Source organism: Pezoporus flaviventris, unplaced genomic scaffold (assembly GCF_033815535.1).
Source record: "Pezoporus flaviventris isolate CSIRO_AGI_PZ_B2104156 unplaced genomic scaffold, CSIRO_AGI_Pfla_v1 ptg000002l, whole genome shotgun sequence".
NCBI lineage: Eukaryota > Metazoa > Chordata > Aves > Psittaciformes > Psittacidae > Pezoporus > Pezoporus flaviventris.
Window position 1 is genome coordinate 53,104,749 of NW_026892550.1, and position 26,624 is coordinate 53,131,372.

Sequence of the window (26,624 nt, forward strand, 5' to 3'; positions counted from 1 at the left end):
CTTGTCGTCCAGGACTCCATACAGCTGCCTTCCATCTCCGATGCTTTCCCACAATACGGCAAGAGCCATCAGTAAACAAGGCATACTGCTTTTCACTTTCTGACAGTTTATTATATGGTGGGGCCTCTTCAGCACGCACCACCTCCTCCTCTGGTGACATTCCGAAATCTTTGCCCTCTGGCCAGTCCATGATGACTTCTAGAATGCCTGGACGACTGGGATTTCCTATTCGAGTTCGTTGTGTAATTAGTGCAGCCCATTTACTCCATGTAGCATCAGTTGCATGATGTGTAGAGGAGACCCTGCCTTTGAGCATCCAGCCCAACACGGGCAGCCGGGGTGCCAGGAGGAGCTGTGCTTCAGTGCCAATCACTTCCGAAGCAGCTTGAACCCCTTCATAGGCTGCCAGTATCTCTTTCTCAGTTGGGGTATAGCTGGCCTCAGATCCTTTGTATCCCTGACTCCAAAAGCCGAGGGGTCGACCTCGAGTCTCCCCTGGAGCTTTCTGCCAGAGGCTCCAGGTAGGACCGTTCTCCCCAGCTGCAGTGTACAGCACATTTTTTACATCTGGCCCGGTCCGGACTGGTCCAAGGGCTACTGCATGAACTATCTCGCGTTTAATTTGCTCAAAGGCTTGTTGCTGCTCAGGGCCCCATTTAAAATCATTCTTCTTCCGGGTCACATGATAGAGAGGGCTTACAATCGAACTGTAATTTGGGATGTGCATTCTCCAGAACCCCACTGCACCCAAGAAAGCTTGCGTTTCTTTCTTATTAGTTGGTGGAGACATTGCTGTTATCTTGTTGATCACATCTGTGGGGATCTGTCTACGTCCATCTTGCCATTTTATTCCCAAAAATTGAATCTCCTGTGCAGGTCCCTTGACCTTACTCCGTTTTATGGCAAAACCGTCTTTCAGCAGGATTTGGATTATTTTCCTCCCTTTCTCAAAGACTTCTTCCGCTGTATCGCCCCACACAATAATGTCATCAATGTATTGCAGGTGTTCTGGAGCTTGCCCCTGTTCCAGTGCAGTCTGGATCAGTCCATGGCAAATGGTAGGGCTGTGTTTCCACCCCTGGGGCAGTCGGTTCCAAGTGAACTGGACACCCCTCCAAGTAAAAGCAAACTGTGGCCTGCACTCTGCTGCCAAAGGAATTGAGAAAAATGCATTGGCAATATCAATCGTGGCATACCACTTGGCTGCCTTTGACTCTAGTTCATACTGAAGTTCTAGCATGTCCGGTACGGCAGCACTCAATGGTGGTGTGACTTCATTCAGGCCACGATAGTCTACTGTTAGTCTCCATTCTCCATTAGACTTTCGCACTGGCCATATGGGGCTATTGAAGGGTGAGCGGGTCCTGCTGATCACCCCCTGACTCTCCAGTCTACGGATCAGCTGATGGATGGGAATCAGGGAGTCTCGGTTGGTGCGATATTGCCGCCGGTGCACTGTTGTGGTCGCAATTGGCACTTGTTGTTCTTCAACTTTCAGCAACCCCACAGCAGAGGGATCTTCTGAGAGACCAGGCAAGGTGGACAGCTGCTCAATTTCCTCAGTCTCCAAAGCAGCAATACCAAAAGCCCACCGGTACCCTTTTGGGTCTTTGAAGTACCCTCTCTTGAGGTAGTCTATGCCGAGGATGCATGGAGCCTCTGGACCAGTCACAATAGGGTGCTTTTGCCACTCCCTCCCAGTCAGGCTGATTTCAGCCTCCAGCACAGTCAACTCTTGGGATCCTCCTGTTACTCCAGAAATATAGATGGGTTCCACCCCTTGACAGCTTGATGGCATCAGGGTACACTGTGCACCGGTATCTACTAGAGCCTTATACTTCTGTGGGACTGATGTGCCAGGCCATCTAATCCACACAGTCCAATAAATCTGATTGTCCCCTACCTCCACCTGGCTGGAGGCAGGGCCCCTCTAATGGTCGTCACAGCATTGGACACTTAAGTCGTGTTGAAAGGGATTATTCTTCATTATCACAGGAGCTGGAGTAAAATCAGCTCTTCCACTCCATCTGGGAAACTGCTCACCAGAGACAGAAGCCGTAGCTCTCATGGGATGATCAGTCTTGGCCCTTGCTCCCCTCTTCAGTTCACTCACCCGTTCCTCCAAAGCTGAAGTAGGTTTTCCATCCCACTTTGTCATGTCTTCTCCGTGATCCAGCAGGTAAAACCATAGGGTACCCCGTGGCGTATACCTTCTGTATCTCCTCTCTTGAACAATAGGACGCCTTTTGTTAATAGCTGAGACGTGCGTTGGTACACGTGAGGAGCTGGATAAATCAGATACATCGTCCCTCAATTTTTCGAGGTCCTGGGACGTTTTTTTCACAGCTGAGATGATGGAAGGGGTGAGATTGTCTTCGAACTCTCGGAGTTTATGAACCATTTCATCCACTGTTAGTGGTACTATGTCATTCCAGGTCACTGTTGCCAATGAATGGGCATATGATGACGGTGCATTCCGTGTAAGTTTTCGCCACATGGGTCGTGTACATTCAACTTCATCTGGATCTATAGGTGTATCCCCGTTATTCGGCTTGATGTGATAGATCATCTCTACGATGGCCAATTCCCTCAGAGACTGGATGCCTTTGTCTATAGTAGTCCACTTGGCCGAACGACTCGTAACATCGTCCTTGTACGGAAACCTTTCTTTCACAGCTGCCAAGAGCCTCCTCCAAAGGCTGAGGGACTTTTTCTCTCTTGCAATTGCTTTGTCAATTCCCCCTTCTCTAGCAAGTGATCCCAGCTGCTTGGCTTCTGTACCTTCTAGTTCGTGACCATCGGCCCCATTGTCCCAGCATCGGAGTAACCAGGTGATGATGTGCTCCCCTGGTTGACGGGTAAAATCTTTTCGCATATTCCGCAGCTCGGTTGAGGTTCGAGGTCGAGAAGTTACCTCTTCTTCTTCTTCTTCGTCATGTGATGATGACTCCTGATCAGATTCTGGACCGGGTGGTGAATTCATTGGTTCTTCATCTCGCTTCACCCTTTTTGCCTCCTTTTTGCTTGTTCTCTTGCGTACAGGGGCAACTGATATTGGTACGAATTGGTCCTCTGGTTTGGCTGCAGTGATTATCACTGTGGTTTGAGTAGCGACTGTACTTGTTGCTGGGGGTGGTGTAGCTACTGTGCTTGGAGCTGGGGTAACCGCGCTGTCTGTTGCAGTTGAAGTTTGAGCAGCTGCTGTACTTGCCACTGGGGTAGCTGCGCAGTTCATTGCAGCCAAAGTTTGAGTAGCGACTGTCGCTTTGCCCTCAGATCCACCAACATTCTTTTCCTTTTGAAGGTGCTGGATAGTGTTGAACAAGGCCCTGTAAGCATAGGCCAAGCCCCAGCACGTTGCCGTGATTTGTCCATCTCTGGTATGGCCAGAATGACCACACACCTCATTTAAGTGTTTTACTAATTCTTCTGGATTTTGCAGTTGTTCGGTAGTGAAATTCCAAAATACTGGAGGGGCCCACTGACCTAGATACTTGCCCATACTATCCCACACACCCTGCCACTCATGGCTGTCCAGCCTCTGGGAAAATCTCTCGGTCCTCCTACATCGTCGTTTGACCCCAGACAAGACCCAAACCTGAATCTGCTTAACTCTTGAAATCGGTAGTGGGCAAAACACACTCTGTATGCGTGTTAGCATGGTGATTCCCATCACCATCAGCAAACAAGTCTCAAGAGCATTAAAAGGCCATTCAAAAAATTCAAAACTCTCAAATGTAAATGGTCTGGGGGGACGACTAGGAGGGTAAAAGGATGTCTCCTTCACAGGTTGAGCACCTGAGGAGGAGAAAAAAGATGTGTAATTGCTAAGCACCTCCATCATATACCTCCCAAAGTATAAAGGTGGTGACCACACTGGGAACATAAGCCAGATCAGTTTCATGATCAATGATTCTATTGCATTACAAGTCATTACCATAAAGTACAATGGGATAAAAACCTTATCCCAAGCCCCACACTTGAAAAACACTAATACAGCAAATACCGGATGGACGTAAGATATGATATACTGAAACTGTGAGATCAAGAGGAAAAACCTTGAGAGCCAATAAATCAGCATTGTGACGAGTGACTATCAATCCAGTCAGATCTGTTCTTATCTCAACCCCTCGTGCCCCACGTTGGGCGCCAAAAAAGAACTGTCGTGGTTTAAACCCAGTCAGGTAACTTGTTCACTCACTCCCAGTGAGTGGTGCCGAGCTGACAACAGTCGAGGTCCGTGTCCGTCTCCCCCCCCCCCCCCCCCGCACCGGGGCTCTCCCCTTCCCCGCTCCCGGAGGAACGGGGAGGAGGATCGAGAGAGTGCAACTCCTACGGGTTGAGACAAGAACAGTCCAGCAACAAATCACCACCGCTACTATCAGCTAAAACAATGATAAGGGAAAATAACAAGGGAAGAGAATACGATACCACCGGCCAAGAAAGCGAGTTCCACCCGGAAGCCCCTGTCCTTCCGGGTAACTCCCAGTTACCCCCCACCCCGGGCATGACGTGCTGTGGTATGGAATACCTCCCCGGCTAGCCCGGGTCAGGCGCCCCGCCTCTGCTTCCTCACAGCTTCCCCTCCTCCCTGGCAGAGCATGAGCCTCACAGAGTCCTTGGTCAGGGTAAACATCACTTAGCAACAACCGAAAACATTGGCTTCACCAACACTGTTCTCAAACTAGAAGTCAAAACACAGCACTGCACCAGTTAACACAAAGGAAAAACATGACTGCTACTGCTGAACCCAGGACAGAAACCCAAATAATTTTCAAATCATTCATTACTGTACAGAAATATGCATCAAGACCCATGGGTGCTATCTTTTTATTCTTATTGAGTAAAATGCTTTATTATTCAAAATATTTTAAAATTTAATTTTCCAGTATTTTTTGCATGCTATTTTAACATGTGGATATTCTAGGAAGACCTGTATGAAAATAGGATGAAAATGGTGTTTTATTCTTCAAGGTCCACATATTTGATATTTTCAAATAAGCTTTCCATTATATATTCCTGAAGTAAAATAAGGAAACTTCTTTTAATTAATTTAATGTCCTTAAATTCCTGGGGGTGATAGGAATAGGCTGTGAATCCATCTTCAAAAAATACTTAATTTATCTGTCAAAGTTGTAAGTTCAACATTTCAGCTATTTTAAAAACATACGAAAATTCCTATTAGTTTTTCCATCAACATGAAACTTAAAAATTTATTTGAAAGCAATACCAAATATAGCACAAAATATCTTCCAAAAGAAAAAGAAAACCCAGAAAGAAAAAAGTTTCAGTCTCATCAAAAATAGTCAAAAGAGTTATATTAGAGATAGGATAATAATTTTTGTGGTTCACTTCGCTAACAGTATTTTGGTAATGTTGTTATTTATAGTAATTAATTAATAATTAACTATTGCACTGAGAAATTTGTGTGCAAGTTTTCTGACTTTTAGAAGGATTTCTGTATCTGCTTTAATCTCTAAAATTGAAGTCTAAGTATCTTTCTTTCTTTCTTTCTTTCTTTATTATTTGTAATTTGGCCATCTGTTAGCTTATATGCACTTAAATGGTGAAATCCAACCAGTAGTTATTAAAACCAGGTTTTGCTATTATATTGTTCTTGTAAAGAATTTAAAACCTGGAGTCAAAGCAAGATAGAAGTACTAAGGAGAAAAATGAGTCCTTAATTACAATATCATTTATTAACTGTGGACAAATCATCTATGTATACAGATATATGGATATGAGATACAATTTTTGTCTTATGCTTCTTCAAAACCATGAACACAATGTATGCCTTTGAACTGATGTGAGGCAGAGATCAGATTTGTCCCTCTTACTCCATAATACTCTGCCTACAAAGGAAAATGAAGTCTGTGTTTAGTTGGTTAAATTTTTTATTGTATGAAATAATTTGTTGATCATATTTTGAAAGAAGTATCTACTATGCACGTTTTTGAAGTCTGGGGGTCCTTTAGTCACGATCAATGTATTTAATGGAATCTCTTGAAGGGTAGCAGACCCAAGGAGAAGAGCTTCTGGAAGGTAACATTTCCATATACTAGGAAATAAAAGAAGGGTTTGTAACAAAGGCATAAAGAGGTGTTATTAGATCCTACCCTTTAAATTCATTGTAGAACATTTTTGAAGAGTGTAAATATTAACAAATTTTCTAATTAATGAGATTCAATTCAGTGTTCCTTGGGTTAATGATTTCGGTCCAATCCATGTTCATGTAACTGGAAGTCTGATGTTTGGTGGTCTGCATGAAATGTGTTTGATGCTTATCTGTTCCATGTGAGTACAGGAAAACCCCATAGAGTTTCCCCACTGCAAGAACCACACATTTTTACACTTAGTGGGTTTTATATACAGAACAGACAGAATGGTCATAATGTGACCTGATCTGTTCTCCTGTCCTCACCCACCCTAAGGGCAAGGGATAGGAAATGTATGCATGTGAATACTGTGCATGTACTTCTGCGCATGTACTGTTATGTACATGGGAGAGATGCATTTTATATTTATTTCTGGTTTCTGTTCTGGAGGAGGAATTTTTCCCTTGCCATGCCAAGACAACACCAGGATATAACAAAATGTATTGAAACTCGTGCACTGACAGACCGCTTTCTAAAGTCAGGCAAATATTTTTCTCATATTCTATTTAGAGAACTGAACAGAAGAATTAATAGAATGACGTTGCTCAGGTGATGATAATTCATATCTCTCAGCAGTACTGCTGGTACATGCAATTATTGCTTAAAATTGGATCACAATCAGTGCAAAAGATCACAGCACTAAACCATTGCTACTGTGGAACATGGTTTCCTTGTTTGGATCAAGCATATTCTGTTTTGAATGACCAGTTGCTCTCTCAACATCTGAAATGAGTTAAGAGAAGATGGAAAAATGTAATACCTGGATGGCTGACAATAAACAAACATTGTCACTCAGAAGGTGTTTTCAAAAGGATTTTTCACTCTTAAAAATAAACTTTCTGCTAATTGTTTAAGGTTTGCCTTTCTCCTGTAGGTAAACAGTGTTAATTAATTTAATTGGTCACTAATTGCTTTATTGGTTTGTGCCTTCTTCCTGGAAAACATTCTACTTAACTAGACCTGATGGGAAGCTACAGCTTTCACAGTGAGGGGTGGCAGCATGCAGGAAGGGATGGTGTGGAAAGAAGCTTGAGGTCATGATTAGGAGCGGATAGCTCTGGGATGGTATTTCTTGCCATGCTGCAGTGTTCTCTAGGGAGAAAACAAGCAATGATGTAGGAGCTGTGCAGTAACCAAAACCAGAGCAATTGCGAACTCATCTTTTGTTGTGTGGCTGAGTATGGCAAAAGGCTCTTTGCTTTGATTTAAAGTGGTTTCTGTTATGGCGTTATGAAGATACACAGCTGCAGTGCAGAAACTGAGGTGCAGTGCATTGTAATAAGTAAAAAGCAAGGCATTTGAGGGATCCTGCTTTGTGGTTGAAGTGCAGTTTGTTGGGCTAGTCTAGGCGTTTGTCAAGATATGCTTCAGCTTGCTTCTCCAGCTGCTGTCATCTAGTATTGGAGTCCAACAGCAGCAGTAAGTTGTATGTCTTGAAAGCAGTGAAGAACTATGTGTTTCCTGTTAAATTTTTTTTTGTGAAAGAAATTTGTGTAGTCACGTGTTGACTTTAGGTTGGAGTATGTTGTCTTTACTAGGACTGTGACTGGTAAGTCTCATTCTGTTACACTTAGGTATTTGATTGAATTTATATGTGCCTCATCTGTAAGAGCTGGAAAGTAGGACAGTACAGTTCCTTCTTAGTAGTTGGTGCAAAATGTGCACTTCTAAGCTGTGGCTGAAATGTTGCAAACCTCATGTTTTAATTTGGCTCAGATGTTTGCTTGATGGATGCAGCTCTTTTTAGAGTTGCTGAAAATTCAGTCTGTAGAGGTGGATGAGAAAAATCAGTCAGGAGTGTTTTAATAAGTCATTTAAATAATTTTAAATAAAGACAGTAATTTCCCTGAGCTGTCCTTCAGACAGCATCTTCACAGTTTCCATGTGGATTCCTTGAACTTTATACATTTCAGCCTCTAAAGAAAATAATCCTTTCCTTGCAGTATTGCTGCTGTAGTTTTTTTCTCTCTTTGAAATGAATATTAAGACAGGCCAGCTTCAACACAGTCCATGACAGAACTGTTAGATTGGGTCCCACAGCGGTGACGCATCCTCCTTTCATTACAAATAACTATGGTTTGTCATTTCACAACCAGGTTCTCTGTATGAGAATTTGAACAAATTTCTGTCTCTACTTAAAAATGTACATGAAAATACATTCTGACTTCTCATGGGCTGTAATCCAAGGACTGGAAAATCATTGCCAAAATATTTTTCTTTTCCAGTATTTTTACCATCATAAACCCTTAGTAGCTAAGTAACTCGAAGCTAATAAAGCTTAACTTCTTATATTTCTCTATTTCTCTTACTTTTTTTTCTGTTCAATTCCAAAAAGAAAAAATTGGAAAAGGAAGAGCAGAGAGCAGGGAATGAAGGAAGAAGAACTATTTGCAGAAGAAAGGAACTCAACGTGTGCTGTGGTTTAAACTCAGTCAGCCATGCAGTCTCTCTCTCCACCCTCCCTGTCCTCCCCCTGGCTCCCGGAGGGATGGGGAGGAGAATCGAAAGAATGTAACTCCCATGGGTTGAGATAAGAACAGTCCAGTAACTAAGGTATAACACAAACCACTGCTGCTGCCACCAGTAATAATAATGATAAGGGAAATAACAAGGGAAGAGAATACAATTGCCCCCCACCAGCCAACCGATACCTAGCCCGACCGAGCAGTGATCTAACCCTTTCAGGTAACTGCTCCCGGTTTATATACTGGGCATGATGTGCTGTGGTATGGAATACCTTTTTGGTTAGTTTGGGTCAGATGTCTTGTCTCTGCCTCCTCCCAGCTTCCCCTCCTCCCAGGGACTCACAAAGACTTTGGTCAGAGTAAATATTACTGAGCAGGAACCAAAACATTGGTGTTCATAGTGCTGTTCCCAGGTTGAAAGTCAAAAACACAGCACTGCACCAGCTACTAAGAAGGAGAAAAAATGACTGCTACTGCTGAACCCAGGACAACAGGTTTCATTTCTTTGTGATATGGAAGATTAACTATTTGGCTGTGTATGCCTACATGTGTGTTATCAGAAACAAATACTGACAGCTGTCAGACTACATATTTTATAGCTAATCTTGGCTTTGCCAGGTGTTTTATACATCACCCACTGCTGCATGGTAAATTATTTTGTTTAGATCCAACTTCTTAAGCATTGCAAATGAATGAGGGTTGAGATCTACTGAAAGGAACTGATTAGGGATACCTCATGGTTTAGAATAATGTTTGTGATACATTCTGTCCCAAAGGAGAATTTAGTCATGCTAGCACTATGGGGAGAGTTGCTACTGAGATGCTAATTGAACTGACTTGCTGCAGCCCATATAACTGTGTGATGACTGTGTCCCAAGGATGACGTGGTAGTGGTAGCTTCAGCATGGTAGTCCTAGTGGCAGTGTGCTGGGCTTCTGTCACCAGAAACTGTCTATCCAGTCCTGAACCAAAGACTACTGCCCCCTTTGCAGGGGCAGCAAGAGTAAATGGACTCCAGATTGTCAGCTGCTGTGATGCACAGGCAGGTGGGTAAGTCTGGGCCACAGTTGCATTGACTAAGTGATGAAGGTGGTTTAGGAAACATGTCAGGCTGTGAATTGCAGCGGCTGAAGGTCTGGCACAAGATTATTACTGCTGCTGCTAAGTTTAGATGTGGGAGACAGCTGCCAGTGATGACATCTTAAATCACAGTATCTAAATACTCCAGAGCTGAGAGTCACGCCAGAGCCTTGGTCATCCATTGATGAAACTTTTTGCTATCACTAGCATGTATATAAGTGCAACCTGTGAAATAATGACACAACTTGTATAATTTGGTGTAACTTACTTATCCTATTTGCTTGCTGGTTCCCAAGATTTTAAAAAATGAAGAGTTGTATCTTTGTTTTCAAAACAGAGCAAAAACTTCAGTCAAGATATATGTTGTGGCTGCTAGCAGTAATATGAAATAAAATACGTATATAGTAGGTGATTCTCATTTTATTTTCAGATGATGTTGCTTATGTGAATGTGTCATAAAAACGTTTAATCTGGCATTGAAGCTCTTACTTCCTTTTCAGGGCAAGAAGCTCTATCTTACAGAAAGCCGTGATCTGGTATCCTCATTTTACTCCATTTGTGTATGGTCATGTGTCTAGAGCCCACGGCTATTCCACTCTTGGCCTCCCAGATGACTCTGCGAACCTGTGAAAACTTTGCTGGCAATGTGGACAGTTATCTGCTGGGAATTGGGTGGAGCTTTATGATCTCTTTTTGTCTAAATTAGCAAGAAATTACTGTAAGGTTGTGTGTTTCCCTAAATTAAGAGTGTGGTACAGCAATTTTAGTGTCCCTGCAGTGGAATAAAATTTTGCACAGTTAAATGATGCCATTACTGGTATTAACTGGATTTGAGGGAACATCTTTTTTCCTGGAGTGCCTTTAAGTTTAATTCTTTTTTTCCCTATGGCAAGTTTAGAAAACTAACATATAAAATACTTAGCAACTATAAAAGATATTTTCCCCTTGATGTGTGTGCATAATCCCCATTAAACTGAAAGGGGAGAGACTACACTGCTGAATGTGCATACAACATTTTGATATGCTCCCAGTTGGTAAAAATGAGAGCGACAGTAACAGCTGCTTAACAGTGTCAACAGTCTTGTAGGAGGAAGTGTAGCGAGCCCCCAGCATTTTCCCATTCAAATGACTTATGAACTCTTGCTGCACAGGGGCATCCTGATAAGAGACTGTTTGAGTAGAGTTGTGAGACTTAGGGAAATATCCACCTGGCAGGATGGTCCATATCCTTCAAATAAAATAAAATGGAGTAAAGCATTTGGGGGAAGTTAAAATTAGGAGAGAGGCTCTCAAAAGCCCACTAAGCAGAGGCCATGGTTCAGGTAATGGGATGTGCTAAAGATGGGGAATGCTCTAAAGGCAATGAAATAAGGCAATGTGAGATGATTTGGGGGCCCATCCACATTCCAACATCAAAGTCTGACTGCAGAGAATGTGTGGTCATTTGCTGCTTAATGTTACATGCTCTATATTGGTTCCAAAATTATTGGCCTGCCTTCTGAGTGCTACTGATAGTGCTTTGTTCAGTTCTCTTTCTTTACTAATCCACTTGTAATTGTCCCTTTTTCACCCCAAGAAATATCACATGAGAGCAAATAAACCAAACTACTTAGTCTTGATGAACAAGAACCAATATTATCTGTGGTCTGTGCTTGTGTTACTTCCCACTTAGAATACTGAGGGCTCCCAAGATATTTTCTTTTTCCTGCCATGTAAATAATGTGTGAAGTATTTCGTAGAAGCATTCAGTGTGAAAGGTGCCTAACAGATTTTGTAGTCCATTTCCTGGGATTATGGCAGAATTAACTCCATTATCCATAAGCACTCTGTAACAGATGGGTGTTTAGCCTGGCCTGAAAAATCACCAAAAGCTCATAATTCCCCCAAACTGTACCTTTGGATAATTTATTCTTACAGTTATCAAGTATTCCATCAGAATTTTCCATACTGTCTTATGAAACTCTCACTGCTTTACACTTCAGACACTTAGACAAGAGGCTGTTTTTAAATCTTTCATTTCTTCACCAAAAATTACTGTGCTTGTCACCTTTCCTTCTAAAAATACAGGTCTTTGAATCTAGATCTCTATTTATAGCTTTATCAAAGATGGGATAGTACTTTGAATTGGGGGTTGCAGCTCAGTAGCATGCTTTTCTTTCAGAGAAGAAGCACTCTTGATTTGTCAAACACAAATCTCTCTAATACTAAGTCTCTGTGTGAATTAGTATTAGTTGTTATCCCATTCTATACATTTTACATTTTGTTAGACTTCCCAGTATATGTGGATAGCTGTTGTCCATGTGTATTGGTTCTTTTTGTGTTTGGTTTTCTCAGGGCTTTTTTTTTTGTGTGTGTTTCCAACCATTACTGTTTTATTACTATTTTAATTGTTGATCGTTCCCTGCTGGTTTAACAATGACCATTGAGAATCACTTGTGGTCAGATATTTATCCAGTGATGTGTTTGCTTTATCATGTTCCAAAACCTTGCTTTTGACATTGATCCAAGAGTGATGTCATTCAGCCATCATCGGTTGGTTTTCGTCTGCTGCTTCGCTTTTCCCATGTCAGTTAGTTAGTAAAACTATGGAATAAAACCAGTTGAATCGTTGCTAATATTTTGGCTTCAGCTAAATGGCTGAATAGTTGCCAGTCTTTCCTGATCCTGGGGAGGAAGAAATCCAGAATAATTAAACAAAATAACTGCTTATCTTTAGCTGATCAAACCCCAGTGCTTTTCTCCTTCCTCTACCAAACAGTCGCATGTCAGAAAATCCACTGGAGACCCCATGCAGTCCTGAGTCAGCAGGTCTCATCCACCATTATCTCTGTAATGTTTGAAAGAAGGATGCCGAGTCTTCCCAACTCAGGCCACCTCATGCACCCATCCTGAAAATCTATGAAGTCTTTGAATCTATTTCCATGAGTTCAGCAATATAAGAAAGAATTTCATAAACTGACTCTAAAACAAGAAGCATAGACCACAGACAGCTACCTTTAAAGTAAATAATTATATTGCTGATTTATTCTTTTTTTTTTTTTAGTATTATTCTTTTTGCACATCAGGTGACAAATTTGGCATAAGTTTTGTATGTAGTTAGCAGCAGAAATTATTACATTTATAAGATTGTAATTTGAACATACACTTTCAGATTCAAAACTGCTTTCTTGGATATGCTAAAACCATATCTGAATGAGTCACTCTTAGAAGGTACAGGACTCATAAAAACCAGCCATGAGAAAAACCATGCCACTGATTGTGGCTGCTGATGGTAGAGGCTGCTTGGAGATATCTGTGGACATACCTGTATTCACCATGGTCCAAGTTGTGCTCCTTTCCATAGCCACCAACAACTTGCATAAGATGTACACAGTTTAGCCTTGTTTTGAAATTTGGAGTGCGTGTTTTATCAATTAAGCTATCCAATGTTTGGATGCTACCAAAGGAATTTGCAGGCTTTGAGTTAGCAGTGGGAGGGCTCTCTTACCATGCCTGTCTGTGCCATACATATACATTGACAGGAAGAAACCCCACAAATAACTAAACAAAGGTGACAGCTCAAAAGAAAATCTCATTTCATATAAAGCCTATTTAAAAAGTGTTGCAGAAATCATAATTTACACCATGCCAGATTTTGCCATGCTCATGTTGAATAAAGCTTTGCTTCTTAGATAGCTCCATCCCAAAGTGGAAATCAGAACTTACATGTGCAGTTCTGTACTACTGTCAGGTATTAAGAATACTATCATTTTGATATTCTGAGCTACAGCATTTCTTCAGAAATAAAACTAAGTTAGCAGTAGTATAAGTTTGATACCTGTTATGAAAAGAGCAGTGTTGATTTTGAGATGCTTGATTTTATTAAATAATTAAAAAATAACTCAGTTGCTGGAATTTTGGCAATTAATACCCACTCTGTTTCTGGTGACCATCTAGTGTTTGCAGCAAAGTCAAACTAGAGGTGCTAGATAAATCAGAATTTCTTTTTTTTTACGCATTCTTTGGTAGTTCAGAAAAGGGCATGATCAGCCAGTCAACTTATAGACATTTAGATTTTTGGAAAGCTGTCATGATTCTAGTATTTTGATCCATCAACAGCTCTTATTTGAAATAATGTGACTTGTTATTCTCAGGTTGTGCCCAAAAGCTGCTTTCAGGCTTTGGATTTTTCTTTGGCTTTTGTGAGCTGTAAAACCCTATGTTTTCAGGTGTTTTCTTCTATGGCATGCTTACAGTTTCCAGTCAAGTTATACTGACAACATTCTCAATAAACGAAGTTGTGAAGATCCTTTCAGAGTAGGGTGATATGCTCCATTTTGTAAATGCTGCTTATTATTTTCTTCCTCATCTTTCATTTTTTAACTATCCATTTCAAAGTACAACTGTCCCAGTTCTTTAAATATAAGTAGCAACAACCCATTCTCATTTCATACACTACTAAGAGGAAGTTCTAGTTCAGGAAACCATGGAAACCTTTGTCAAAATGTAATTGCACAGTTAAACCTCACTGACATGATACTTCGTGAAATACTTGATTTCAACACATACCTAAGTGCTACCCTCACTGGAGACAGGCAGACACACATGATAAAATTATTTCCTTGGCTGAAGCAGAGCAGAACATCTTTACTGCGATAATGAAGAAAGTGGACCAGGCAATGCCCTTTTAACTGTTTTGACTTAACATATTTTATTTCCAAGGTATGTTTGCTCTGTAAACCACATGATTTTCTAGAAGCCGTCACATGCTGAGGGATTTTTTGGTTTTCACCTTTTAAAATTTTTACATAACCAGCATTTTGTGCTCAATAGCAGATTCATTTATGTTCTGTAGTCTCTCTCTGTTACCATTTTCTAGGCTTTAGTACGTACAATGACAATGTCCAGTACTATATAAGTAATACTCAATATGTGTTCATGCTAAAGTCCTGCAAGAGATGTCTAAAAGTAGCTTATAGTTCTTGTTTCAAGTCTGTTTTGCAAGAAGTCGGTTGCCCTATTCTGTCATAGAAATTAAGCCCTGTAACACATTTCTTGTTTACTTTCTGTAGGAGTAATAATTTATCCAAAGGACAAAAAAAGTCCAAACTCCAAAGAAAAAACATGCTGTGTTATTTATACCATTTGTCTTAGTAGTTTGCGGAAATATGGAGAAACACGTGAAGATGAGATTTTCACTTTTCCTAAAGCCTGGTTAGAGGTAACAAAGAAACAGTCTGGGCATGATACTGGATTAAAAACTGATGACAAGAAGTTAGCAGATTATAAAAGCAGGAAAGAATAATCTTCAGAACACTGTGTTTGGCTTTGTCTGTGTGTCAAGTGTCAACTGCTTTTTCTCTTTTTCAATCAAATGCTTTCTAAAGAGAATGGTATTGTTTATAGTTTCTCCAGAGAGTTTAAAAGTTGGTTTTGTTGGACTTTGTTGACTTGGGCTCAGCATGTTGAGGTGGGGAAGGCACGTGACAAGAAGCAGAAAGAAAATGCCAAGGCCACCCCTCCAGTACTATAATACCTGTTTACATTTTCTGCTAGTTCTAAAAAGAGGTTTGTTGAATCATGAAAAAAATCCCTGAGGCCACATTTATGTCATAAGTTCTGTGTGTTATAGGAGATAAAACCTTATGCCATCCCAATGATAGCTTAAACCTCAGCTAAATATATTTATGCAGCCACATCACTGTGAGCAGTGATTTTTGTCAGACTGTTGAAGAAAGGTCAAAAATTTCAATAGATTAATCTTAGATTACATCTAGGACTGGTAGGCATTTATTCACTGAGAGAGCAGTAACATAAGTCTCTTAAGTTGGTCTATATTGTGCTCAGCAGTCAAATAGGAAATGTGAAATTAAGATGAAAACTATAGCATGCATGTTAACTCTGTAAGAGACTGTGGACCTGCATGCATTCTTTCTTATGTGTTATGAGCTATTTTGGAAGAATTAATGCAAATATGCATTATCTCTGAATTTAGACAGATCTACTCATGATGATTCCATAGGAATCTGAACTGGAAGTTATTTTATAATTCAACACTTATAGGTTCTGACATTGCAGCTGGAGCTGAAGTGAGCTTTGCTCTTAATATCCAAGGATCCAACCTGGATAATTTTGATTTTGGGATTTCTAACACCCTTTTGAAGTCTTCAGGAGAGTAAAATATATTTTATAAATGGGAGTTTGCTTATGTTTCTACGTATGCTAAAGCAGGGCACTAACCCAGTTCATTTTATTGTGCTGAATACCACATAGTAAACTTTAAGACCAATAATAATCTGGTGGATCTTGTCTAGTCTTTAAATTTATACATATTTGCTTGATTTAAACTGTATCTTGATCTGTAAGGGGAGAAAAATATGTAAGACACACTGCCCTCCTTTTGGCAACCGTTACCTTTTCCAGAGAGTGAGCTTCATGTCAGAAGTAATAAATGGAAGGAAAACTTCCTAAGACATGGTGCTAGGATGTGACGGACCACCAAGAATGGTTAGACTAATAGTTTTAAATTATTAGTTTATGCTGCAACAACACTCTGAAGGTAGGAAATCTTGGGTGAATATTAATGAACGCCCATCATGTCCGTTTCATAGAGGGAGACATGGAAGCCTGCTGACACAAATCCATGGTTTACTCTTCTCAGTTAGTAAAATTTGGTGTTTTCTTGTTTCTAGTTTTCTTCTAATTCCTGTGAATCACAAGACCTTCTTCTATAGTTTGCTTTTTTCCTTAGGCAAAGTGTTCAAACCTATTTGTCACAGTCTGTAAGCAGCAAGGATGATGATAGCTGTTGGGAAGGAGGAGGAATAAGAAGGATGTTGACTCCACTGCTCTCTTTCTCTCTTGTGTGTGATGGCTGAATACTGTCTGTCAGTTCCTAGCTACACTGTATTTCTATAACAGTATATGCAATAGATCTGTATATAGCTCATTATGAATAGTTATTTGAAACACGTTCTTTGTCAAACACTTCACAGATAAAACAGACATTTTGAGATAGTGTGACAGATATTTTACATTTATTATATAGCCAATGAGCTAGGAGAAAAATGAACATTGCACGTTCATTCTGAAACTGAAATCACAGCAGATAATAGAGTAATGGATGTAATGCATTACTGAATATGATGAACAGACCGTCTGCCTGCATTATAAATGCCATTGTTTAAAACAGCTAAATTGTTATCTAGAGCAATGTTTCTCAAAACAGGAATTGCTGGGAAGGAGGGATCATCAAAGCTAGAATTAAAAAAAAGAAATACTTTGGTCTGTCCGTTGTGTTTAAGCCTCACTTGGGAATCAGCAGAACTGGAATCATGTAGCCTGAAGAATTCAAAGAAAAACAAGCCGTAGGTACTTGAGGCAGTGTCATACCTGGGCCAGACCTGAAGGCAGGTGTGGCAACTCCCTGTAACTCCTCCATGGCTTCTGCAAGCGCAGCTCTGTCTGTTCTGGGACATTCATCAGAGGTACCCTGACCCTGGTCCTGCTGTTCGAAGACTCCTGCCAGCACTGCTTGTGCACAGCTGGGGCCTCCAGCAGCTGCATGTGCTGGGGTCTCCTGGGTCTGCCTCCAGAAAACTTGTGCCATCTTCACAGCCTCTAGATTCTCAGCTGCTCTGCAGGTCAAAAAAGTCCCTTTCTGCTTCAAATTACAGCAGCCCATCCCAGGCTACTTCTGGGGTTGCCATACCACCTGTAGTTATGATAGCTCATCTCATTCTGCCCATTGGTGTGTTTCCTATGCAGGTGTGTGTGAGAAGAGAGGAAGCAGCTTCATGGTGTGATTTACAGTTGCAGGTCTCAAACCCTTGTAATGGCAATGTGTTAAAGGAGCTAGGCAGGGAACCAAGTCAATTGACAGCAAAGAGCAGATCTAGCAGCATGCAATTTACTTCATATTTCTTACTGGACAAAGGTGGCAGTGGCAAAGCATCTTTTTTTCCTGTCTAATACATGTGCAATATGTGCCTCTGAAATTCATCATTCTTCACATTTCTTTTTCTTTCTGGAAAGGGCTCTTGCTCACTTCTTTTCCAGGGTTGTCCTTTGGGAGGTTCAAATATCATTTATTCACCTTTGGGGAAAAATGCTGTCTGGGGCCAGTTTTGAGAAATATAGAACTAGCCAAATGTGGCAGATTTCCAGCCTGTAATTGTATTACATTATAAGGCAAAATGATTTTACAGTAGTTATGCAATAAACATATGTAATGTATATATGTACAGCTTGTGTAATTCATCAGGCATTTGAAGCAGAGTGATTTAAAATTTAAAGTTGGCTCTCACCTTTAAAACAAGAAAAATAATATTGAGTAAAGCAAAGAAACAAGCTTCTTCACTAAACTTTGAAAGTCTGCAGACCCATCTTAAGGAGAACACCCATTTCATCATACCATAGTGCTTTACTGTCAGCATGTTCTAAATATGATCACGAATAAGGGTTCCAGCTCAGGATATGAAAATTGGGCTTTCTAATAAAAGCAAAGGTCTCTATTAAATCTGAAACATTTTGTGAAATTAATTTGTTGCCTTTTTGATATGCTGGATATAGTATAGGAAGCATTCATTTGAATTTCAGTTGTTCCATAGACTGTAAGCAGAAAAAATGACTGCATGCATTAACATAAATCAACAGAAAAGGCAGAAACTGTATTTGCTAAGTTTTCTTGAAGCCCCTTGGAAAATGTGCTGATTTTTATTTCAGAGAGCTTGTGCTGGTCTGGATGAGTGATATCACATGTGGTGGTGACAGCCATATAATTAGTGTGTGTTTCTTCAGCATCCTTGACCAGTCATCTGTCTCTTCCAGAACTGCCTTTCACAGTTTATGAAGTTACCACTGGCTTTTTCTTTCCTTTTTTGCCCCACATACCTCTCTTTTTTTTTCTTTTTTTATTTTGTTTTTCAAGGTTAAAGAGCACAACACGTTGGATTATTGACTTCTCATTGGGATGAATGGTATATTGAAAGGAATTTTGAATGATTCCTAGGAAACAGTTTTCAGCACATCTTTTTTTTCAGTAAATTTTCCTGTTTCCCAACAGTCTTTTTCATGTGACTGATGGTTGCCATTTTTCTTTCTGCTTTCTGTGCTGTCTAATATATGATTATATAAGCACTCTCATACATGGATCTTGAGGCAGGTTTTGATTAGGGAATAATGAGCTTTTGAGAATGAAGAATGTTTTACAGTAATGTCTATAAAAAGCTGAATTTGCTTATCATGGTCTACAAATATGTATTAATATTAACGAACATGTAATTGAAATTAGCAAGTTCCCTTGGAAAGGTAAATTATTCCATTTTTATTTTGGTTTTAAAGTATATCTTTTTTTCTTGAAGTGCACTTCCAATGTGTGATTCTACCAGCAGGTATCACTTGTCCCGTTCCACTAACATTCAGCCTTCCAGCTTCTACACAAGAGTGATCTCAAGAGAAAAAATTCTGTTGGGAAGGGCTTTTTACCTGTATAGTTTTGGTGAATTGCCCTCTGAGAGCCATAGTAAAATGGCTAAATGTATAGATCTAGGTCTGAGGAAGTAAAAAAAGGGCAGGAGTTTCTAAGTGGTACTAATAGGAGAAAGAGAAGTCACAGACACCTCTGGATATCCTATTTGTAAGGCTGCTGGGAAATAGTTTTTAGAAACATTTAAATCACAGCCTTTTATTGAATGGTGACAAATGGGGAGATACTAACTTGGTGGTTTTACTGTTCTGTGATCACCAAGCCTATAGCTTGCATATAGGCTCATTTATTTTTTTAGCATCAGAGGAGTCCATTATGATCATCTATCCTGAATGATATTACACAAGCCAGAGAGCCCCACTGAATATGCATTGCTGAAAGCTTGGTTTATTTTGTTTTGTTTTGTTTTTTTCCTGTTTGAATTTTAGAATGGGGACTTGGTCTAATGATATTACATGATGGTGAATCCCCTACATCTTTAGTGGAATGCTCCAGCAGTCAGTCCTTGTTGAAATCAGTGTTTCTAATACCAGTTTTCCTCCACAAGATATTTTTGTTCTCCCCCTGTGCCCCAGCCAGATTGCAGAGCTCTGTGCTATCACAAATGTGTTCCTTATGTTGTGACCTTATAGTCTGTGTTCAGTCACCGCTTGGATTTGTCTGTGAACTAAATGGGTTCAGTTTCTTTAGTCTCTCATTATAAGAGAGTATTTTCAAGATGTTGAATCACTTTGTGTCTCTCATCTGAGCAATCACCAGATTGCTGAATTCTTTTAGGTAGCTCCCAGTACACTACTTATGGTCTCACTAATGCTATATGCAGAGGATAATACCAGTTCATTACTCCTACATGCTATATGCTATTTCTCTGCTTACACATTCAAGGATTGTATTAGTTCTCTTGGCCACTGCGCCTTATTGTGAGATTTACATCTGTGAGGACTTGGATAAAGCTCTGAGATACTCAGACAGCAGTTGGGAAGGCCTATTCACTAGTAATGGCTGGGGCTCCTTCAAGCAATTTGTCAGTAATATGGAAGCTTTTACAGTTGTGATAAAACTGAGAGCAAGTCCTGGCTGCACCTCTCCTTACTTGAGAAATACTCTGGTTTGCTCTCCAGCTAAAAAGCAGTTCATTCCAGCAGTGCCAAATTCTACAGATTTCTTTCCAGTTCCTGAAGAGCCACAACACTATGTATATGTACCATGCAAATACAATTCTGCTTGCCTAGCTCCAAAGCCAGGAAGTGGCTGTTGCCTCCATGGCAGTGCAGAGTCTTCTGTGTCTTTGGTTGCACAAATTTCCACAGTGGCTATATTTTTTTCTACCTCTGTGACTCAGAAAAAAGCTTTTGGCTCATTTCTCCCCATATGTAAAATTAACATTTTGAGGTTTAATGAAACCCTTCAACAAATTAGCTGGAAGCCCTTGTGTGTGACACTACTAGTGTCACCACGAGATTATTGTCTCCCGATGAAGCAGTCACCTTCAGTTACCTGAAGCAGTTACCTACTTACCTTCTACCTAATTAAACCCTAAACAAGCTGTATCTTTGCTTATTGCCAATGTGTGGGCAAGGAAAGCTGGCATAGTATCGAAGTGTTTAACCTGTTTGGGCTTTGGTTTTTTTTTGAGTGTTTGATTTACACTTCTCATGGTTTACACAAAATGGAGTAATAAAAGGGATTTTGTAAAAGTCATGGCACTCAGTGTGTTTGATACCATCTTATTACTTAGTAGAGATTTTGGTTATGACTAGTATCCTATACTTTCATCAAAAGCAGTAGATTTTGATTTAGAGTGTTTGGGCTACATGTAGTGGATAAATAAAAGGGGACTAAAAAAAGCATATTATTATGAATTGAACTAATGTATTGACTAATCTTCACATATTGGAACCAGGTCTGTACACTCACTGGGAACCACAAAGAGAGTTTAGACTTGAAGAACAGTGGAAATCGGTCCTGCAAGGTGAACACTGGTGGTCAGCAGCTTTTTTCAGTATCTGTTCTACTTGACCAAAGCAGGTATGTCCTATGCCTGCAGTTCATTCTTTTGAGGTTTGTAAATGGACTTTCTCAATCTGCTCTTTTTTTGGTTTTCTTCCGCTGTTATAAGTTAAAATGGCCCTACTGTTTGTGATGTGACTGAATGCAAAGACAAAGCCAACCTCTGACTTGCACCAGCCATGTGCTTTTTCCTTTTTGGCAAAATACAGAATTGGGAATGTGCTAACTGGGGATTTTATTTTGTTTTATTTTTCCTCCTGTTTAAATAGATATCAGTTGAGAGAGCAAATGGACCTTCATAGGAATACATTGGGCACAGATACCCTGTGGACACATGTTTTGAAGGAGGATATTTTCAAAATTGCACCTCCTTCTTTTGCAATTTCCAGACTAATTTGAAAAATACTGCCTGTAATGCTGACATAGTATGCAGCCACTGGGAAGTACAAAAACCAATGCTGTCTTTTCTAAACCTTCATTAGAAGAGTATGAAGCCTTCTTTCAGGTGTATAATGATTTCTTAGGATTATCCCAAAGTCTGAATTGTATTTCAAAACCTATTAGGTTTTTATTCCTATCCAATTTATCTTTTAGTTGTTATTATTTTTATTAATTAGAAAAATATAATGAATAGGACTGTATAAAAAAACCCATCTTCATACTGGAAGCATCCACTGAACACTGCTTTCTTTTGCTCGAAAGGAACCTGTACACCGTTTTCTTGTTTTGCTGCTCTGGTTAGTTGCCTCCCTAAGATTCATCCAGGCCATCTATGGAAACTTAAAAGTTTCAAGCTTCACAGAATAGCGCAGAATGCAAAAGCTTAGTTTAATTCATAAAATCTCATAATATGGCTTGTCTGCCAACCAGCATATATCTATTTTGTTGAATATAACCACGTCAATTTGGTAGACTAGGTTTTAGGGAGGAACAAGCCTCTAAAATTGACTAAACCAGTTAAAAATTTGCATGTAAGACAAAATGTGTTTTTCCAATTAAAGGTGAACATACAACTCTTTCATGCGTGCCTGACTGTGTATCCCATCACAGGATGAACAGTTTGTGCTTCTGTCTTACCCACTTTTGATTTTATTAGGTTTTCTTTTCTTACTTTTCCTCCCCTCCCCCTGTTTGCATGTTTGAATGACTAGATTATAACGAGGAATATGGGCGTGCTAGATTTCTGTGCTCAGTTTAGCAGTTTGGGAATGACAAATGAAAGCAACTAGTCATTTGATTTTCCTGCCCATCTGCTTTAAACATTAAAAAGAAATCTGAAGTAACTTTAATTTTTATTACAGAAAAAAAATAGGAAACTTATAATTGGGTTAGTCTTTGCTGAGTCCAAAACCATCCTGTGCTGTACTTGACCCAGCTCTACATATTGTGTTTTTCAAAAAGGGGCTTTAGCAGAGCAGCAAACCTGCGTACTTCTGACACTTTTTGAAGACCTGCAAGGTGAGTTATCACAAGTGTTGCAGCAATGACATCTTCATTCTTCCCAGCCTAGAGCTTGAATTCTAAAGCTGTACAAATGCTTTCATTTTCCTACCAAAATGTGAAGCCTTGAGAAAATGAGGGAATTGGAGCACATTAATCAGAATTACCAAGGTGAAGGCTGTGGCAGAACTTTGAAAAAACCAAACCATAAACAATGGCTCCTCTGTAAGAAGAAAAATTTCAACCCAGTAAAAAATTGACCAGTAATTCAAACCAGAAATTGTCCTGAATGTTGAACATATATTGAAATATCTCATGGGCTGTTTTATCATTGCAACTTGTTGACATTATTTTGTACTTGTAACTTCATAGTCTATAGCCATTTGTTACATCAACATCAGACATCTGTGCAAGCATTTGTCATGCTGCTGTTGATCTTTTCTTTCTTTCTTTCTTTCTTTTTTTCCCCTCGTTGGCTGAAGGAAGGCTAGAGCTAACGGAATAGTATTGTGGAATGTGAAGGCTATCATTAAGGGGCAAAAATGGACTTCAAAGGGGAAGAACATATGGTTTTGACTTTTATAAAGGTGGCAGGTGGACATGAAAAAAGGTTGATTTCAAATTTATTTTCGTGGTAGCTGCAAGTTCTTAAAAGTCCAAGATGATTAATTTTCAATTTGGAATTCCTAATAACTGAAACAAGATCATGGTTTTACAACTTCCTGAGGCAGAGTCTGAGAGAGACGAGGTCATGTTGGTGTAATAAACCAATGGCAGCCTGAAGCAGAAGGGTTGGAAAGAGCAGCAAGAAATGTTTTACAAAAAGCTTTCTGAAGGTAAAGCATGTATAAGAAACGAAATGTTTCTGAAGTCAGCCTGGTTTGAGGCATATGTTCAACTCAAGAATGTTGGGTGGGATTTGAAAGGTGAACCTTGTGTTTTTAGACTTGATGAGTGTCACTTGCTAACTGAAATAGCAGTCAAATAACAGGCTTGAAACAAAATGAAATATCCCCTTCCTCCCCCTCAGCAATGCTGTCTTCCCCTTAGTGATAGGTGTTTCTTTTTATATAAAGGAGTACATGACACTTAATTTTCATTTCTGGATTATCATATGTCATTTTAAATCTAGCATCTGAAATCCTCTTGGCTGGAAAGTCAGAGCTCTCTGCACCAGTGGGTGACTTGCTGATGATGTGAAAGAATAAGCAACTGTCAGTCCTAAATACAAGTTGAATTTATCCCTCTTGTAGATGCTGTATATGGCATTTTAATTGAAAAAGAATGTTATCCAGTTTGTCTGTATACTTTAATATATTGAACCCAGTAGCTTTGATAGAAAGTATCTCTGATGCTACTTCTGATCAAGGATAAATATGTTCAGTGTTTCTTGGAAACACAGCAGTGCCAGTAACAGCTCAAAAGTAACTACAATCTATAGAGTGGGTTTGAATACCTTTACCAGATTTGCTGCTACTCTGGCAAGAAACTTTCTTCCATCCTGCTAATCCTCTTCCCATTGTCTGCATCTACTGAAATTGTGGACTACTCAGAGTATGTCTTACCCAAAAGAGCATCTATTTCCACTAAGTGTTAATGCTATGAATATAATGATGATATCTCACAGGGATGATTATTTATCATTATTTCTCATGCCGATGTTGTATAGGGTGGGATGTGTTACTATAGTACCATTCTTCAGACAAAAAGAAGCAACCGACTTTCTTTTGTTTTGTTATTCATCCTCTCTGAGAGTATAAAGAAAGGCTTAGTTTTCCCTAGATAAAAAATAATTTAATGTATTTTATCAAAAGGTTAGAAATATGATAAAACTCTGTTCCAGAAGTTGTCTTCAGACTGAGACTTTAATATGCATTGTTTTCACCAAAATGGAATTGATTGCTTGTGCTATAAGATGATATTTTGTTACCTCTCTGAGAATAGTGCTGCATCATTTTGCCGAGTGAGAAGCTTTGCTTTTAGTACCTGACACATTAAGCTACCAGGTTGTGTATGTCCTCAAGAAATAGTTTTTAGGAATGGCCTTTTAAGGTTTTCTTTTGAGGGATGTCTTTATTTCTGTTCATCCAAGGCTACATGGGCTTTTTAGAGAGAGTGATGTATTGTCTTCTACTTAAATGAAAGAAATGAGATGTCAGTGCACGCCAGCATATCTTCTGCCACTGAATTTGAAGAAAGAAATTTTTGTCAGCATTTTAGTTACCAGTACTTTTGTTGTGGGGTATGCCTCCTTCCAAGCTAAAACCTCCCACCCCCAGCAAGTCTTGCTCATAAGTCTTCTACTGCTTCTACCTGGCTCCTCAGTAAAACCACTCTCTGAAGCATTTGGACAGAGTGGGGACCAGGGTGACTGAACTCAGAATGGTACCATGCTTCCATCCTCTCTGAGGTCTAATCGGTTTCCTCCACTGGAAACCTGGTAGCAATATTTTCAAGGGTTCCCTGAATCCCTGATATGATCATCAAAAAATGTTTTAACTCAAGCACATTTCTGCTTACATCTGAATCAGTTTGCCCAGCTTTCTCATGAGTATAGAAAAATGTTTCTTTTTTCCAGTTAACATAATATGTTCTGTAGTGCTGTCAGGCATCGCCTTCAGACTGCTTCCTTTTTATAAACTTTTGTACCACTGAAATTGGAGAATAACAATAAGAAGTGCTCAGCCTGTTCAAGGAGGAAAAAATAGCATCCACTAGCCTTTCCATCTCCTTCAATGGGGATTTCTATCAGAATTCAGTGCTGATATTTTCAAGAGTTGCTGAATGGATCAATGCATCTGATCATAAACTTATTCAGAATTTAAAGCAAGGAATATTTAAAAATCAAAGCACATTCTTTCCAATGACAATAGAAGCACAGCCTTTATACTTGTAAAATTTAAAAGGCTTCCTCCTCTTGGAAATCATGAAGGTACTGTTGGCAGAATGGTTCATCCCGTCTAGCTTAGTTCCTCTTGGTTTCCTAATACTTTTCTTGATAGGAAGTGGTCAGAAAATTCTTCATTTTTTCCATTGGAAAATTGGTGTCAAAGGTGAGGCAGGATAAAATATATTTTTTTTCCCCCTGCAGAATATGTAGTCTTTTTCTATAATGCATGAAAAACACATCAGTATTCCTTCAGTGCATGTATTGATGTTTCAAACAGTGTTTGGTCATAAATAGATTGGTTTCATTTTTGGAATCTTCAGAGAAAGCAAGCAGTTCCACAGCTGGTTTTGTTTAGCCAAAACTCAGGTTTTCTACTGTAGAATGTCTGAATGAATGAATTTGAATTAGACATGCATTATTGTGTGGCCAAACTAGGCCATAGGTGTCTTTAAACAAATAATACATGAAACATCTTCCTTCATTATAATTAAATGAAAAAGATTGGTCTACACTGGAAAAGTTTTGAGGTAGATAACAGAGTTTGGAAATGTACCATGGAAATGATAGTGTTTTAATTAGACTTGCAGCTGTGTTTGTCAGAAAAAAATATAAATCCTGTGAAAACTTTATTCTGAGCTGTGCTATGGAAAAGTCAGACCTGATATATGGGAAAATTCCTAGTCAAAAATTAATTTTCTATTGGGAAAAATAATTTTGATCAAAAAAACTTTGCACCAGGCCTTCAAGGACATTTGATGTTTCATTCTATCATAGTTTAACCCCAGCTGGCAACTAAGCCTCACACAGCTGCTCACTCTTTCCCTACCCCATGGGACAGGGTAGAGAATCAGAAGGGGAAAAGTGGAAAAACTTATGGGTTGAAATAGAAAGAGTTTAAAAGGTAAAGCAAAAGCAATGTGCATGCAAGCAAAGCAAAACAATGAACTAATTCACTGCTTCCTAATGGCAGGTGTAATGGCTACTTAGGAAGACAGATGCCATAACTCTGGATGTCCCCCCCTTCTTCCTTCTTCCTGCAGCTTTTGTTGCTGAGTGTGACATCATAAGGTATGGAATATCCTTTCAGTCAGATGGGGTCAGCTGTCCCGCTGATATTT